Raw genomic sequence first — 13,290 nt, forward strand, 5'->3', positions numbered from 1 at the left:
GTTCACTTTGATACTCAGACTGTGTGTAGTTCAGTCTAATGCTTTGATCTGATTGTTTCGTTGGTCTGATTGTGTTGTTGTGGTTTACTTTAGTGCTCAGACTGTGTGTAGTTCAGTCTGATGCTTTGGTGCGGCCGCTGCTTGCTGATGTGATGGCCGTGGCAGGACAGGGTCACTCTGATGGATGTGACATTAAGGCGAGCTGATGCCGGAGATGCTTTCCCCAGTGCGATGGTGGCATTTGTCACCGAGCTGCTCGTGCACATTGGGCCGGCCTCAGAGCTGACTGAGATTAATGATGACGCCGCGACTCTCTTTGTCTGGGCCCAAACCGAGCAGACGACACACACACAGCACCACTTGAGGACCCTCTCAAATCACTCTGAACATATGTGATCCTGACTGACAAATATTGGGTTTAAGGCATTCGTTAAGATCTTTCCGTCGTGTCATTTTTTGGTTTGAGGGCAACAATAATTTCAAGTTCACTGACAGATCACCTTGTTTGTAAGTGTCCGAATGACAATCTCTGACTATAATTGTTAGGACTTTGTTTGTAAGTGAGCTTAGTGGACCAGTATGTTCAGTGATGCCATGTCAAACCAAGTACATGTGCCTTAAGTCTTAAAGGGAAAGAATCATGTCATCGTTTATTAAAATGTGTTGAAACGCAAAATCATATCATATCTAGCATATAATGGTAGTTTGTTCATATAATCAGTTTGAGATTAAGTTATTGTAATATACATATGATGATATGCTGTTGTTGTTGGTGTTGTTGTTGTTGTTGTTGTTTGTTGTTCACTCATGGCCTCATTTGATGTTTATAATTGTCATTTACAGAATATGAAATAGAAATCCTTGTAAGTCAAAGGCGTGTTCCATTCAACACACAAATGTTGGCACTAGCATGATCTGACCCAGTGCAGCAGTTGAATAGTGGCATGTGTGGCTCCAAACATGCAGGAAAAAGGTTTGTAATGAAGAAATGGAATAACCTTAAGCGGCATGCTGTGGTGCACAGAAAATGGCTCTCCCTGGACAGATGAGGCGGCGCTCAGATGGATGGGGAATAAGCCACTTGTGTGCGGCTGGGAGACGCAGCCCAGTGCCCCGATCATCCATCATCCTCTGACACTTTCACTTACATCTGCACCACATACATATATATGTAAGGCTCCGTAAACAGCACAGAGCCTCTGCTTTGTCTTAAATGGGGAGGTGCACCTTCAAGAAGCCAGACATGAAGCATGGATGGAATGAACAATTAGCAAAGGTGTTAATTAATTGTTCTAAGTGATGTGTCTCAAGGTCAGATCGGATGTTCATCAGCTTTGCCATTTGAGCATTTGTGAATCTTTTATATCATCATTTAAAACCCTCTTCTTCCCTGTCAGTGTGTTTGTGGTGGGATATTTAGACTCTGTTTTTTTTCAATTTGTTTTGACTAATAGATATGCAATGCACTAAAATGCTGGAACATTGATAGATAATGAAAGACAATTATTAAGCAGGGATGCCCTTCGAGGTAACTGCTGTTGTGATTCGGGCTTTCCAAAAAATAAATTGAATTGAAGTGATGTGCATGTGTAGCAGAGCCTATAAAATAGATTAGTCTCCTATGATATCTGATGCAGAAAGATTTACACACATTCGAGGAAAAGGGCAGTGTTTTGTTTTAGTGTGTTATGCTTTTTGTTTTTGCATTTTAGTGTATAATTTAAGATTCTATCACAAAGGTCTGAGTCCAAGTTCAGGAGGTGTGAGAACATGTCCCCTGCTGTTCCTGTGAAATAAAGGTCCATGCTCAGATAAACGTGAGTGGGAGTAGAGTCCAGAGGGTCTGTAAATGCTCCAGTGAGTGGAGGTGTGTTGGGCCCCGGGCCCTGGGGACACAGCTGATGAATGTTGATTAAACACATCCCGGCATAGGAGGGTCAGTGAATGTGGAGCCTGGACAGTGCGTTTGTGTTTAACAGGGATCTCCTTCAGTCCTCTGCTGTGGGAGCTGCATCACATGCTTCTTCAGCATCACTACATCACATGACAGCAGAGCGTGCAAATCCAAAGCTCCACTACAGTACAGTGTCTGCTGCTCCAGTGTAAACCTGGTCCAGGCCAGTGTAATGAGCATCATCCCTGTCTGAGGCCCATGCAGAGACGGCCCCTGTGTGCGGGGGACAGGTGTCTAACAGAATGATGAATGGCCCTGTTTGTGCCTACATAATTGGCTGCTGGCTGTTTGGCCCGAGCCTGGCTAGCTGTCTGCTGGGCAGCCACCCATCTGTCAATCAGCGGCCCACTGCCGCTCGGCCGACCTCTGATAGCGATGCTAATGTGCAGTGCCTCTCTCTCATTGGCTGGATGTGCTCTGGTCCAAGCTAATCCATTACAGCTGTGACAGTAATAATCTCCACCAAACACAGGGTTGCCGTGTGCTAAACGTTATTTGACCGTTCCTGTCAGGCCGCTGCAGGCTGGGTGATGGATGAGGCCGAGTGCGCTGCGCTCATTCATCACTCCCTGACTATGCTGTGCAGGTCCATGCTGCTGGCTTTATGTGGCTTTTGATTACTTTCAATTGAGACTTGTTAGAGTTGGTTTGTACAATTGGTCTTAGCCCATCCAACACTAAAGAGTAATTTATATAACAAGACAAAACTGTGCAATCCCCCAGATAATATTCAAGAAGCCCTTTCACGTTTCTAGAAAGCTCTTCCTCTAATCTACGAAATATATTTTAAAATGTGAAATCCTGTGAACCAGGTGTAGAACTATTCCAAATATATGCATATGCTCTCAACTCATAATTGGACATTAAAGTTGGCCACATTCTTTATGTTGGTCACAAGTGTAGCACAGATCAGCATGTGAAAAGCTTTGATTGTGTTAAACATTATCTTAAAAAAAAACGGTCCATAGCGTTTGTACAAGGACAGTCAGGACAAATGAGCAGGAGACCTCCGGCTTAGTTTCATATGAAGGATATTGCATCTCAGGAAGCAAATGATTAAACAGAATTGTATTTGCTACAATTAAATGTGTACAACCCTGACTACACTTATGTCAAGATACTTTATGAGAATATGAGGCATCTGCTTCTATAGACACTGTCGACTATGTTTTTCTTAACCAGAACCAAATGTTCTTCTAAGCAGACATATTTGTTACAAGTCATCATCCTTTTCTCACAATTGTGTTGCATGTGTGTATGAGGTCGGGTGGTGCTGTCCCAACCTGCTCTGATAGTTTTCTAATATCCAGGAACCCCTGACATCATTAGGCCCGAGCGCCACAAGCTGGCGAGAGGTCTATTAATCTCGTAAGGCCGTGCGAAGCACGGCTGCGAAAGTGCGCACGTAGTGCGCACGAAATCGAGCGCGAAGCGCTCGCCCACTTCCAAACACTCACTAACGCACTTTTTCACTCACGCACGCCCCGTGCATACTAATTAGTAGTAGGAAAATGGAACTTTACCGTTTAAAGTGCGCACTAAACGAGCACTTTACATTGGGGTCATCCCCATATAAAGCACTCATTTGCGCTAAGTAGCTCACGAATACGTTCCCCATCTCTTGCATGTTCCGTGCATATAAGCATGTAATGCAAAAATTGAACATTATTACTGTATAGAGGGCCAAAAACACAAAGTGGGCGGAGCCCACTCAAAATGAACGAAAGTATCCGTCAGTGACCAGGGACCCACACCATGAGGTAGTGTATAGTTTATGATATTTGAAAAATGGGAAACATTGTTTTCGCATCGGAATATTTAGGTCCGAGCCCCAGCAGGGCGGAGGGCCTATTGCTCCCGCAACGCTGCCAAAGGCAGCGTTGCAACTGTCTGACCAAACATGCGGGCGCAGCCCGCATGTTTGGTACCCCGTCGCCCCTGGCAAGTACAGTGAACTAGCCCATGCCGAAGGCATGGATCATGCATACTTACTCCTGCTATGACAGAAATAGTCAACAATTAGTGAATGGGCGTAGCCCATTCACTAATTGTTGACAACAGCAGCGCGAAGCGCTGCATTCCTCCAAAAACCCACCTGGCATCGTCCTGTACGCGAGAATCCATGCCGCAGGCATGGGCCATGCTTGTATCTGCTCAAATCAATGGAAGTCTATGGGGAGTGGGCGGGGCATCCCGACGGAATGGGGAGTGACGAGCGCGTAAGCGCTCGTAATGATGATTCCACCCCATGGCGGCATGGGGAAGGCTTAGAGCTTTCAAACGATGTATAATTTGTTGTTATAGTGGAAACGGCTATATTGTTTTTGCTAAAAATATTATTATTTTTATTTTTATTTTTCTTGTTCTTCTGCTTTTTGAGCTCTAATTTGACCCCCTGAACATGCTCAAAAACTCACCAAACTTTGCCCAAAATTCAGAATCGGCGAAAAATTAGATTTTTTCTGGGCCATGTTTTTTTTTCGTTAAAAAATGGCGCGATACCGTTTAAAGTGCGCACTAAACGAGCACTTTACATTGGGGTCATCCCCATATAAAGCACTCATTTGCGCTAAGTAGCTCACGAATACGTTCCCCATCTCTTGCATGTTCCGTGCATATAAGCATGTAATGCAAAAATTGAACATTATTACTGTATAGAGGGCCAAAAACACAAAGTGGGCGGAGCCCACTCAAAATGAACGAAAGTATCCGTCAGTGACCAGGGACCCACACCATGAGGTAGTGTATAGTTTATGATATTTGAAAAATGGGAAACATTGTTTTCGCATCGGAATATTTAGGTCCGAGCCCCAGCAGGGCGGAGGGCCTATTGCTCCCGCAACGCTGCCAAAGGCAGCGTTGCAACTGTCTGACGAAACATGCGGGCGCAGCCCGCATGTTTGGTACCCCGTCGCCCCTGGCAAGTACAGTGAACTAGCCCATGCCGAAGGCATGGATCATGCATACTTACTCCTGCTATGACAGAAATAGTCAACAATTAGTGAATGGGCGTAGCCCATTCACTAATTGTTGACAACAGCAGCGCGAAGCGCTGCATTCCTCCAAAAACCCTCCTGGCATCGTCCTGTACGCGAGAATCCATGCCGCAGGCATGGGCCATGCTTGTATCTGCTCAAATCAATGGAAGTCTATGGGGAGTGGGCGGGGCATCCCGACGGAATGGGGAGTGACGAGCGCGTAAGCGCTCGTAATGATGATTCCACCCCATGGCGGCATGGGGAAGGCTTAGAGCTTTCAAACGATGTATAATTTGTTGTTATAGTGGAAACGGCTATATTGTTTTTGCTAAAAATATTATTATTTTTATTTTTATTTTTCTTGTTCTTCTGCTTTTTGAGCTCTAATTTGACCCCCTGAACATGCTCAAAAACTCACCAAACTTTGCCCAAAATTCAGAATCGGCGAAAAATTAGATTTTTTCTGGGCCATTTTTTTTTTTCGTTAAAAAATGGCGCGACAGCGCCACCGACAAAAGTCAAAATACATTGCGCCTATGGGAGATGCCCCGAGGTCAACTTTGGCGTAAAGCTACGAAATTCGGGACACGCATTCCTCTCTTGAAGACAAAAAAAAAATATTATTGTGGCCACGCCCCCAGACTTACCCTATTGCCGCCATCTTCCTTTGAAAATGAAAACACGCTGTGTTAGCCATTTTGTTCACGTCAAACTTTGACGAACTCCTCCTAGGGCGTTTTGCCCACCGACTTCAAAATCGGCGGACGTCCTCTGGACAAGTGGGGCATCTAAAGTTATCCAATTTTTTGAGATACCTTTTACGGTCTGTGTGCGGCGCAGCCGCAAAGTTGGCCAACTTATTTTGGAATATTGCAAAAGCCGCAAACGTTTCCCAGAATTCTGACTATTTGGCCTTCAGAGTGGCCTATAAACAATAGAGTTTTTCCAAATGACATGACATTTTGCACTAAATTCTAATTTGCCATCCTGATCATAAAAGTATGAGAGCCAAAGTCATATTTTGTACGGCGTAACCGTAGCGATGACAGAAACATCCCATGTTATCCTTATGGGAAAATCGCAAAATCGCTCAAATCACCACATTTTTACACTTCACACTTTAACAAACTCCTCCTAGGGCGATTGTCCGATCAAACTCATATTTGGGGAAAATCATCTACACAAACGGGGCATCAAAAGTTATCCATATTTTGATTTTAAGTGGTACGGTCTCTGTGCCGTGGAGCTGCAAATATATGTCAGAAATGGGAAAAACGCCAAATGCTTGAAATGTTCACATTTACGCTTCACACTTTAACAAACTCCTCCTAGTGCGTTTTGCCCACCGATCTCAAAATCGGTGTATCTCCTCTATACAAGTGGGGCATCTAAAGTTATTCAAATTTTATGGATAACATTTACGGTCTCTGTGCAGCTGAGCCGCAAACTTTTCGCAGAATTTGGACTATTTGGCCTTCAGAGTGGCCTATAAACAAGAGTTTTTTCCAAATGACATGACATTTTGCACACAATTCTCATTTGCCATCCCCAGATTAAAAGTATGTGAGCTAAAGTCATATTTGGTAAAGCGTAGCCGTAGCGATGACAGAAACATCCCATGTTATCCCTATGGGGAAACCGCAAAATCTCTAAAATGACCACATTTTTACACTTCACACTTTAACAAACTCCTCCTAGGGCGATTACCCGATCAAGTTCATATTTGGGGAGAATCATCTACACAAGGGGGGCATCAAAAGTTATCCATATTTTGATTTTAAGTACTAGGGTCTCTGTGCGCTGGAGCCGCAAATATATGTCACAAATGGGAAAAACGCCAAATCCTTGAAATGTTCACATTTATGCTTCACACTTTAATGAACTCCTCTGTGGGCAATAGCTCGATCAAGCTCATATTTTGGGAAAATAATCTACACAAGCGGAGCTTCAAAAGTTATCCATATTTTTATTCCAAGTGTCACGGTCTCTGTGCGCTGGAGCTGCACATTTGACCGACATTTGTGTTCATTTGCACTGGTTAAGCACAGCATTGAACATGTACAATGTGTCACTGTCTTAGTTCTTAGACAATTGCGTTAGCGCCAACTCTGTAAAATGCAGAGAGCAGAGTCAGAAGGCCGGCGGCCCGCGAGGGCCGTTGGATGCCGCTTGCGGCTTTAATATTCTTTCTTTCTTCTTCTTCTCGGGACCAACCCCCCTATTTTTCACCCAGTGAACATTGACGAAAAGTCACAAAAATTAGCACACCTCTAAAAATCGTGCCTCTCTACATTCTGGCTATTTCCTTTTTCTAAAATTAAAAAATTGGCGCGTCAGCGCCCCCAAATGTACCAAAAATGCATTGAGAGATGGGAAATGACCCAAAAAAAATCTGATCGTAGAATCATGAAATTTGGCGCAGAGGTAGATGGTGACAAGAGAAGTAAAAAATATTATTACGGCAACGCCGTCTGCCCAACCAAATGTCGGCCATATTGCTTCAAAAATGGCTAAACATGACTTCGGAGTTTTTCCAAACGTCGTACTTTTACGAACTCCTCCCAGGGCGTTGGCCCTAAAAAGCTGAAATTTGGTGAAAATGCTACAGAGGAGTGGGACATCAAAATTTATCCAAATTACATTGATACCTCTCACGGTCTCTGTGCGGCGAAGCCGCAAACTGTAGCAAGAATTTCAGAAATCTCCCAAATTTAACATTTCTGCCGTTTGCGCAGATAAAGTCCGAATTGCGTCAAATTTGAATCAGTTGTTAAACTCTTTGCCCTAAACCTACTTGAAGTGAAATAAATTAATTTGGAGCCACAGCGCCCCCTACAGATTTTATATGGAGGTTAAATATTTAGTTTTGCGAAATTATATGAAATTTGACACACAACTCAATTTTGGCCCCATCAAAAAAGTCAATGAGACTTTGCCGTAACGATGACCGAAACCTTCCATGTTATTCCAATGGGGAAATCGCCAATCGCTAAACATGTTTACACTTTAGATTTTCACGAACTCCTCTTAGGGCGTTAGACATATTAACCTGAAATTTGGTGAGACTCATCTTCAGGGGTGGACCATCAAAAGTTATCAACATTTTTATTCTAAGAGTCACGGTGTCTGTGCGGCAAAGCCGCACATTTTGCCAAGAATTCAAAATAAAATTGCTTTTTGATGGTAAAACAAAGGGGAGAAGATGTGACAGCGTCACAGATTCAGCAGTAGATGTAATAAAAGGACAATTGGGGCGCGTTAGCGCCCCCTCCTCTTGCGGCGTGGCGGCGGCGTGGCGAGGGCCGATCATTGCCGCTTGCGGCTATATTTTTACATACTTTTCTAAATCTACTTCCTATTAGAGTAAACAGATGGCTGAATAAAGTAAATGGAAGCAATGGATGGAGCTGGACAGTTTATCATCTAATTGATAATATTGTGAATGTTGTTTTGAAGATTATTAGCGTTATTATTTAGTACTGTATTAATCTTTACTTTACAAATCCCCCGTAAGGGAGATTAATTACTTGCATTTGTGTCTGGACACCGGCCCCTGAGTGGACATGGGTGTATGTGTGGTGTTGTGGTGCAGATTGATCCCGGGTGGCATGGGCTCTGGCTGCAGTGACAGGGCTGTGATGGCTGTGACACACTACTGCTGTGGAGACTAACTACAGCTCTATACACTGATACTATTTGGCACAGTCCCATGCCACAGAAACCCATCCTGCAGGCCAGAGCTGCTGTGCAAAGTTCAGTGTTGTTGTTTTTTTTACCCTCCTTTAACATGTCTGATACTACTCACAAAGAAACTAATACCCAACGCTCATACTTATAAAAATACTTAAAGCGATTGAAATGCCTGGGATGGTTCATCGTAAACCTGTACCTTGCATTTGTTCAGTTGCATGTTATTTCTGAAAATATTTGAAAATACATTTAAACTGTCACGTCTCCACAGATCTGCCCTGTAACTTTGTCTGATGTCGCATCTGCACGGAACATTTAATCATCTGCTCATTTTGAACACTGTAAATCATGCATAAAAAGCTCCAACAAACAAACAATGAAATTAACAAGAAAACACAGATATGAGTGAGTTCTCTCCTCGTTCTCTCCGGGTTCTAAGCATCTCCAAAGACATGCATGTGCTAAGCAAAATTGGCAACTGTAAATTGGCCCGAGTGAATGAATGTGTCTCTGTATTGACCCTGCGACGAGCTGGCCCCTGTCCAGGGTGTGCCCCGCCTAAGGCTCAAAGTCACTTTGATCGGCTCAAGTCACCCGCGACCCCAAACGGGAACAAACGCTTGAAAATTAATGAATTAATTAGTATTTTTGGGGCAACTTTGTCCAAATAATTTATCTTGGAGTAATAAAGTTAGTCTAAATCTGAAAATGAAACATTTCCCACGACAGTGTTCTTCTTCTACTTGAGACTAAAAAGTACCTGGGGAATGTTGGAGACTGGTATGAAAAAAAGTACCGGGAACTGATACGGGTTCCTATTGTGGGAAATAGGGCTGGGTATTGCCTAGTACCTCACGATACAACGCATATCCCAATACAGGGTCCACGATACGATACGAGTCCCGATACAGCAAACTTGATGCAATACACGTCCTGATTCATGGATATAGAATACAACTGTCCTATGATGAAGTCACATTTTCAGCTCCTCAGATTCGGCCTTGATGCAGCAGCTGTAGGTTCAGAAGTGTAGAACACAGCAATGTCTAATGACTTTATGTTGTTTAAAAGTATCATGATACACATCTCTGTATCGATATCTCTGTATCGATGCACATCTCTGTATCGATACACATCTCTGTATTGATACACACCTCTGTATCGATACACGTAATGTCAAAAAGTCTGTCACGATATATCACAATATCGATATGTTGAGCACAGCCCTAGTGTGAAAAACACAATAGTTTCAGATTTGATCCATAACTCTACTGACTTCATCTACTCTTCAGCAGTCAAACCATGAACCGCCTCAGCCTCTTAGTCTCCTTTACTAAACCTGTATAACTCACTCATTTGCATTTAAAATGCAATATTGACATTGACGTGTGAATATTACAGTACTTATTATTAGTGTCCTGAGAGTTCTGACCATCCAAACTGTTGTGTCTGTGACAATGTCTATGACGATGTCTGTGATGATGTCTGTGACGATGTCTGTGACGATGTCTGTGATGATGTCTGTGATGTCTGTGATGATGTCTGTGATGATGTCTGTGATGATGTCTGTGATGGTGTCTGTGATGTCTGTGATGATGTCTGTGATGATGTCTGTGACGATGTCTGTGATGATGTCTGTGATGATGTCTGTGATGATGTCTGAGATGTCTGTGACGATGTCTGTGACGATGTCTGTGATGATGTCTGTGACGATGTCTGTGACGATGTCTGTGATGATGTCTGTGATGTCTGTGATGATGTCTGTGATGATGTCTGTGATGGTGTCTGTGATGATGTCTGTGATGATGTCTGTGATGTCTGTGACGATGTCTGTGATGATGTCTGTGATGTCTGTGATGATGTCTGTGATGATGTCTGTGATGATGTCTGTGATGGTGTCTGTGATGTCTGTGATGATGTCTGTGATGATGTCTGTGATGATGTCTGTGATGATGTCTGTGATGATGTCTGTGATGTCTGTGACGATGTCTGTGACGATGTCTGTGATGATGTCTGTGACGATGTCTGTGACGATGTCTGTGATGATGTCTGTGATGTCTGTGATGATGTCTGTGATGATGTCTGTGATGATGTCTGTGACGATGTCTGTGATGATGTCTGTGATGATGTCTGTGATGATGTCTGAGATGTCTGTGACGATGTCTGTGACGATGTCTGTGATGATGTCTGTGACGATGTCTGTGACGATGTCTGTGATGATGTCTGTGATGTCTGTGATGATGTCTGTGATGATGTCTGTGATGGTGTCTGTGATGATGTCTGTGATGATGTCTGTGATGTCTGTGATGATGTCTGTGATGATGTCTGTGATGATGTCTGTGATGTCTGTGATGATGTCTGTGATGATGTCTGTGATGATGTCTGTGATGGTGTCTGTGATGTCTGTGATGTCTGTGACGATGTCTGTGATGATGTCTGTGATGGTGTCTGTGATGGTGTCTGTGATGATGTCTGTGACGATGTCTGTGATGATGTCTGTGATGTCTGTGACGATGTCTGTGATGGTGTCTGTGATGGTGTCTGTGATGGTGTCTGTGATGATGTCTGTGATGTCTGTGACGATGTCTGTGATGATGTCTGTGATGGTGTCTGTGATGGTGTCTGTGATGATGTCTGTGACGATGTCTGTGATGATGTCTGTGATGTCTGTGATGATGTCTGTGATGATGTCTGTGATGATGTCTGTGACGATGTCTGTGATGATGTCTGTGATGTCTGTGACGATGTCTGTGATGATGTCTGTGATGTCTGTGATGATGTCTGTGATGATGTCTGTGATGATGTCTGTGATGTCTGTGACGATGTCTGTGATGATGTCTGTGATGTCTGTGATGGTGTCTGTGATGATGTCTGTGACGATGTCTGTGATGATGTCTGTGATGTCTGTGACGATGTCTGTGATGATGTCTGTGATGTCTGTGATGATGTCTGTGATGATGTCTGTGATGGTGTCTGTGATGGTGTCTGTGATGATGTCTGTGACGATGTCTGTGATGATGTCTGTGATGTCTGTGATGATGTCTGTGATGATGTCTGTGATGATGTCTGTGACGATGTCTGTGATGTCTGTGATGATGTCTGTGATGATGTCTGTGATGGTGTCTGTGATGGTGTCTGTGATGGTGTCTGTGATGGTGTCTGTGATGGTGTCTGTGATGATGTCTGTGATGTCTGAGGGTCAGTGGTCCAGGCCTCCACACCAGGCTGACAGCTGCGTCACATGGACATGACACGTGTTTCTGTAGATGTGAAGTTTGTTTTTGTGTGTGATGATGTCACTTTGTGTATGAGTGACGACCACTGAGGCATTTGTCTTTCATAAGCGTTTTGGAACATGGACTTTCCCCTGTCACTCAATTTTAAATTTACATTTATTAATTTCCTTTTATATATCCGGATAAATATCCGGATATATAAATATTTTGTACAATAAAATGTTTCTAGTCTACAAAGCGCCGCAGGATTGAATCCACAAAAAGGACAATACAATGTATAAGACTGGACGTGCATCACACCTTGAACTAAAGTCATGTCTGTGCCGTTTGATGAACCAAAGGCTGCTCCTGATGAAGGTGAATGAGTGATGTTTATTTAGTTTACTTTAGTCTTTACTTGAAAGGACAATGTACAGAGACATTAAACTCATAAAAAACAAACTTGTTCTGCACCAGATTGCAGCTTAGTATCTGCAGACTCTGATTTACAGTAAAGTAAATGCAAACAAAACCCATTCAACAATAAGGTCCACTTTCTGACCCAAATACTCACACAAAACCACACATCTCAGTCAAGTATTTACATAAGTATACATGACCTATCGGTTCAGCTTTGCACTATTAAAACAGCCCATAAAATACATACCACAAACTCAATTTGTCCAGTGAAGAAGTAAAAATGATTCATGGAAGTGTTCAATTATATATTTACATAACACACACACAGCAGCATGTGGTGTTGCATTTCATAAAACGTCGCTGTTTCATTTTCTTTTATAACTGCTTGTTCACTGAGCATTACATTTATTTCTCAGAACAAAGAACAGGTCTTAAATGAAATTGTAAATAATAATTGACCCCCACATTAAATAGGGCTTTGCATAGCTGAGTCCTTATTCATTCACTCCACTGGGTTTAGCATACACGGCTTTGACTGACAAAATGCTGATCTGCAATATCTGCCCTTCCAACCGCCACCCATCACATACACATCATTCATCATTCATTCATCAGCGAGGTGGGTGAGGTGTCTTGCCGAAGAACACAACAGTATTCAGGGATCTAACCACTGGCCTTCAGGTTAGTGGACAAAGGCTCATGTGGAAATGCAGAACATGCCATAAACACTGACACTGAAAACATGTGGGAGTTCACAAAATATGAAATTCAACATCTCATTTCCAAGAACAGAGTCACGTTTAAAACACACGAATGCCAAACACCAGCATCGGGTCCACGGGAGCGGTCTGTGGTGGTCAGGGGAACATTGGCGTTTGGAGACAGGCGTTTGTGAGGTCAGCTCTGACAGTGACATGATGGAGATGATGAGCCCCCTTCACTGACCCGGGCCCAGTCACCCCAGCCTGCACGCACAGCCACGAGTGCCACGGGGACATAATTAATTTGTTTTGCTCTTCTCACGGGGTTATTA

The sequence above is a fragment of the Eucyclogobius newberryi genome, unplaced genomic scaffold (genome assembly GCF_026437365.1).
Source record: "Eucyclogobius newberryi isolate DKJ021-1_F unplaced genomic scaffold, fEucNew1.0.hap1 SCAF_1, whole genome shotgun sequence".
NCBI classification, from domain to species: domain Eukaryota; kingdom Metazoa; phylum Chordata; class Actinopteri; order Gobiiformes; family Gobiidae; genus Eucyclogobius; species Eucyclogobius newberryi.